Below are 6,128 nucleotides of genomic sequence, written 5' to 3'. Positions count from 1 at the left end.
ATGACCCATTCCACATTTAATTTGCAGTATTCAGCAGTGAAATCAGAAAAATCTTATTATAAATGGAAAAATAAAAGAGTGAAGCTGTTTTTCTCAGTGTCCTGTAATAAACTGACAGTTCTGAAATTATTTTAAGCCTTGTGCAGAGTTTTCACACCTCAGCATGTAAAGAGACTGAAATATCTACCACTCCTTTCAGCTAACCTGCCCTTGCACAAGTGGTTATCACTCTCTTACTGTGAATCCAGTGCTATTTTACTGCCCTTTATCAATGCCTCTGGAGTCAGAATATTTTGTATCATTTATCTGCAGAGTCAAATCTTTCCTCCTGTCTTCTTTGACCCCTTACACCAAGTCCCATTTCCTCCCTCAACACTTGCAGCACATCAGCCCTGAATTGTTCAAGGACTTGAACTGGATGATCATTGTAGGTCCCTTGCAAATGAACTATTCTATTCTATTCTATTCTATTCTATTCTATTCTATTCTATTCTATTCTATTCTATTCTATTCTATTCTATTCTATTCCCCAGTTGTGCAGAGCTTGTGAACCATGCTCCCCATTGCAGTGGCAGCAGAATCCAGCACTTTACTAGCAAATAAATCTCTGAGAATGCCAAGTGCCTCAGTAAGACATCCTTTCTTTCGAGGCTGAAAGAAACATCTTAAGATTCACAGGTTTTGAGTGCAGTTGTAATCCTCCTACGTATGAAGAACACTGCAGTAACTCCAGTAGACAAAATCCTCAAATGCCTTCTCAAATGCTGCTGGTGAGTCTGAGTGAGGCTCCTGCAGTTACAGCTCTGCATCCTGCACCCCTGCACTGGGTGGCAAACCTTTCTCCTCCAGGCTCTGCTCAATCCTGAATCTGGGCACAAGGGGGGGTGCAAGAAGTTGAAGCTGTTTGATTTGAATCAAAGGAACAGGAGGGATGGACTGGATAAAAGGAAAAGAAGAGATAGATTGGACAGTGAATTTCAGGAGCCTGTCCAGGAATGAACAGGTAGCTGGTGGCCAGCAGAGGTACAAGTCTCTGAGAGACTTGGACAGCATGGAAGAGGGGGACATGATTAAAGCCCTGGAAATGGTGTCCTTGGAAACTGTACATCATATACTGTGTGTGCTACAAAGTGCTTAATGTGGTACAGCGTAATTTTGAATAATCAGCTATTTTTCATTTTCTTCATGTCTGATTTGGGATTCTGGACAGACATTTGGCATTCACCAGTGCTGCTGAAATCAGTGGGGGAGTTGTGTTCTGTGCACACAAAGTGCAGTATGATGCAAAATACTCAAAAAATTTTACACTCTGGGCAACTTAACTTGGGTATGCAGGCTTCATAGGTATTTTTCCATTCTACCCCATCTCTCTTGCAGACCAGAGGGTTCTTTTAAAATTCTAATACAGCCATTGGTGCATAAACTGCATTCAGATGCCATCTTGGTGGGTGTGAAGGGAGGATCTGAGTGTGGATATAATGAGACACGTGTACAGAATGGAGATTATCTTCAATTTTCCATTTGGTGTGTGTTTGCTTGCTGTAGCTGGAGTTTTTGATCTCTTTTGAATTTGAGAGGTGTTGCAGGAGGCACTGAACAGCTATTCATTGCAGATCTGCATAGCCCAAGAACAGGTGTATTTTGCTAGTGTTTTATTTATTTTCTCTGTAGAAAGATGCAGAGACCTTGAAAGGGAACACAGACAATGCCATAATGTATTTTGCAGCTTGTGCTATTCTGAATAGCACTCAGGGGAAAACAAATCCTTGAAACCACCTCTTGCTTTTACACATAAAAGGAGGACAACTCTTCGAAGCACACTGAGATCACACAAGGAGAAGATGACAAATTTCTCCTGAACAGAAGAAAAGCACTTCACCTTTGGTTGGTGTTGTTTCTAACTGCAGGGCAGCCCACCTCTTCTCCTCTCAATGTGGGACGAATTTCTCCACTGAGCTGATGGAGATGAAAAGGCAACTGCTTAAAATATAGTAATGTCCTGTAACTTCAGGAATAGTAATTCCATTGTCTCTCTGGCATTTTCAAAGGATATCAGACACCATCTCCAGGCTGTCTTTATTTACTTCCACACTTCTTATAGAAAAGTGCTGGGAGATTCCAGAGACTTCAAAATCACAGTTTTCTGAGAAGCACAAACCTCTAATTTCTTCAATTAATGTATTAGCTAGCCACCACTAGCTGTTACAAACATGGTTTTTATATCTGGCAGGCACTGATCTCTTCTCTCTGGTGACCAGTGACAGGACACAAGGGAATGGCATGAAGCTGAGTCCAGGATAGTTTAGGCTGGATATCAGGAAAAGATTCTTCACCCAGAAGGTGATGGGGCCCTGGAACAGGATCCCCAGGGAAGTGGTCTCAGCACTAAGCCTGACAGAGTTTTGTTGTCCAAAGGAGCATTTGGACAGCACTATCAGGCACAGAGTATGATTCTTGGTGTGTCCTGTGCAAGCTCAGAAGGATCCTGATGGGTCCCTTCCAACTCAGAATATCTTATAAATATTTTATTTGGGGGCATCTTAAATATTTGCAAATTAAATGTGAAACTTCAAGATGTATTTGGATGCAGTTTGGGTAGAACACGATTAAGAGTCTGGCTATGAACTGCATAGAACTCATGAATGGATCGCTCTACAGGACCATGATATAATTGCTGGCTACACACTTATCTGCTTGTTCCAAATTTCAGGCTACAATTGTGCACTGAAGCTCCCTAGTAGGGAGCTTATGCTGGGTTTAGCAACAGCTGCATGAAGCTGTACAGCTCTGGGATGTGAACAGGGACATCTGCACAGCACTGAGCTATGACCTGTGCATGCACTCTGTTGTTTCAAGAACTCCAGGGATGTCATAGTCCTCTAAGTAGACTGACCTAGAAACTGCATGTGGACACACAGAGAGAGCTTTAGAATAGCAGTTTCCCAGGAGACTGAGAATAACTATTATTCACATCTGCCTTATTCATAAAGCCCTTGAGTGCTGGTGAATGCAGCCAGGTCCCTGCTGACGCAGTCTGCCAGCCTTGTGTCGGGGCAGCGGGCTGTGAACACACTGCACCCAGGAAGGCACCTACACCACCCTACAGCTCCTGGAGGCTTGGCTGGAAGTGCTGTGCCTTCCCACAGCCTCAGTGTCCAGTCCTGGTGGCTGATGACTTGCTGTTGAACTTCCTTGTGCCACCGAAGGGAAATGAGGATGGGATCCCGCTCTGCTCTCCCCATCCTGCACAGCCCAACAGAAGGGCAGCCCCTGCTCCTTCCTGGGGGTGGCACAATGGGTTTGGGAAAAGGTCTGGACTGGCACTAAAGAAGCAGGGAAATTATTTAGCCCATCCTTTTTTCCTTCTGGGTGCAATGTCTCCCATAGGCTGTCCTCTGGCTTGCAAGTTTGAAGGGATTTCTGAGTTATGGTGCAATGAAACTTTCCACCTCTTGCCTTAGGCTCAAAGCCATTTAATGATAGTTAGAGAGGCAGAGGTGAATCCAGGGATCATCACAATGTCCTGACCAGGAAAAAATTGCCTATTTCTATAAAACAAATGAGTGCCTCCTGACCAACTGACACAGTTTATAAACTGAGTGTGCATAATCCCTTTGGCCACTTTGGGTTAGCTGTTCAGGCCATGTCTCCTGCCAGCTTCTTGTGCACCTGCTCTTTGGCAGAGCTTGGGAAACTGAGAACTCCTTGGCTCAGGGTAAGCACTGATCAGCAACAACCAAAACATCACTGTGTTATCAGTATTATTTTTGTACTGAGTCCAAAACATGGCATTGTGCCAGCAACTAAGAAACACGTAACTGTATCCCGGATGAAACCAGGGCACCAATTAAATAACTGAAGGTCTAATAACTGATTCCTGGCTCTAAGGTGTTAGCTTACTTATTTTCATAACATGTAGGGTGAGGTCCATCCAGAACAGATATGTGGTGGTACAAGTGCTTGACTTTTAGCCCCTGAGGTCACAGGGATATGAGGATTTTAAGACATAGTTACATTTTTTGTAGGCTTCTTTTTCAGTTAAAAACACTATGATGTCATAGGTTTGTCAGAGGTCACCAGTTTTTAATAATATGAAGGACATGTATCAGATGTTCTAAAAGCACATCATCAGCCTCTGAAGGTACAAACTTGGTGGGATATGCCAGAGGGACATTTAGGGTGGTGATAACCAAATTGTTGCGGTCTGATCCCTAGTGATTTTTGGAAGTTGCTCTAGAAGTGAATTATTTGCCCAGAATTTGTCTTTGAAGAAGTCCTGAGACAGAGCTCAGGAATGATCTGACACTTGAACAAGGACAGCAAGGAGCAAACCCTTGAGCTTTGTACTCAGCATTCCTGTTCAGCAGTGCAAACACATTCCAAGAGAAGCAGGCAGTAGCCTTAGGCTCTGTTTCTCATCCTGCAGCTCAGATTCCCAGCAGAGAGGCCTTGTTCTTATCCCAACTGAGCTCAGATGAGAGGGAAAAAGCAAACAAAGCCCCCAGTTCCTCTGCTGCTGAATGGGAGATTTCACTGCTGTTGGTTTAGGTACATGAAATTTTTAAGTGTGCAAGAGCTAAAGCAATTCAAAGGTAGCACAAGCAGAGTGAGCCCAGGCTGTTTTCATCCCTGGACTGCTTACCCATTCAAATGCCTTCCAAGGCACCCAGCACTTTCCCTGGACTCTGTGGGGAAAGCAAGAATCTGACTTAAGGGGACAAACTCAGCAGCCCCTGGGCTGGGTTGGAGTTCATTCGTAGGCTAGGAATGTTGTTTGCATGAAGGTGTTTGGTTAATCTCAGTGATTATAAAAAGTTTGAGATTACTCACATCAAAGAATCTGAAGTGAAGATGCAAATTTTACTACCTAAAAGGATTAGTGTTATGGTGTGAGCTCTTATTAATTTAGTATATTAAGTCAAATATTCCATTATGAGGAAAGCAGTCTTCTAGAGCTTCTGGCCACACAGTCTGCATGACAGAAACGCTAAACCACCCCTAATCAACAGCTAGGTTTTCATTTGTGCCACTCTCATATGGTCTATGCAAAATGGTGCTCAAAGAAAAGATTTCTAAGAAAGTTTATTCCCATGACACAACTTTGATTCTTCCCTGCTTCTGTGACAGACTCACCTGTGCTTGTACTGGGGGTTAAATCCCTCTTTCCACCTCCATCTTCAGAAAACCATTCACGACCTGATTTCTGTCTATGTGTTCACAAAGTGCGGTCAGGACAGCCTTTGTTAATGGGGTTTTAGGCTTAGGCACTAAACCAGTAATCAAAGCTGCTATTAAAACATCCACTGTTCCCCATAAGGAAAAAAAAATGGATCTATAATATATATCCTTATTCTGAAAGTGACTGACAACATCCAGAGGCAGAAAAACAGTGGGGTACAGCTGATTTTAGAGGCACACCATCTGCTAATGGAATAAACATTTTTACATGTTCTCTGCAGTTTAAATCACAAGTTTTAAATCTCACAAAAGCCACTGTAAGGCAAAGCATGTGCAGAACTGGTTGCAACTCTCCTACATTTAGAGAATTATTAATACCCAAGTGGTGGAGAGAGAAGGGGCAGGAAGGAATGCCATGGACCAAACCTGCACCTTGACATTGTCACTTTACCTTCTGGAATATTTAGAAGAATATTTAAAAGAGTATAGTGGTGAAGGGACTGAAGATGGACTCTTTTCCATAAAGCCTAAATTGGCATTCCACCCATCTTTTGAAAATGGCAAAACACAGCAGGAGCAGTGCCACTAAAACATAAGTACAACTGAGCTGGGCAGTACAAAAACACATCTTAAAACAGGAAGACACAGCTGAAAAGTATGTGCTGACAGTGCGGCCAATTTGTAGATGGTAATTACATAGTGGATGTGCTATTTATCATGTGCTGACATTTTCTGTTGCTCTGACAATTTTATGAGAAAATAAAAAGAGCAGAATCATAACCACTGTCCAAAATTTTTTCTCAGGGTTTAGCATCAGACCACATGTATTGCACTATGATAACACGTGACTGTTCCTGGAACCTTTGGACACATGCTGTTGGAGGTCACAAAATCTATTTCATTTTAATAACCAAGGAGGACTGAGAGGCATTTTATTGAACACTTTAGAA

This window comes from Ammospiza caudacuta, chromosome 2, assembly GCF_027887145.1.
Source record: "Ammospiza caudacuta isolate bAmmCau1 chromosome 2, bAmmCau1.pri, whole genome shotgun sequence".
Lineage (NCBI taxonomy): Eukaryota > Metazoa > Chordata > Aves > Passeriformes > Passerellidae > Ammospiza > Ammospiza caudacuta.
This window is presented reverse-complemented; position numbering follows the sequence as displayed.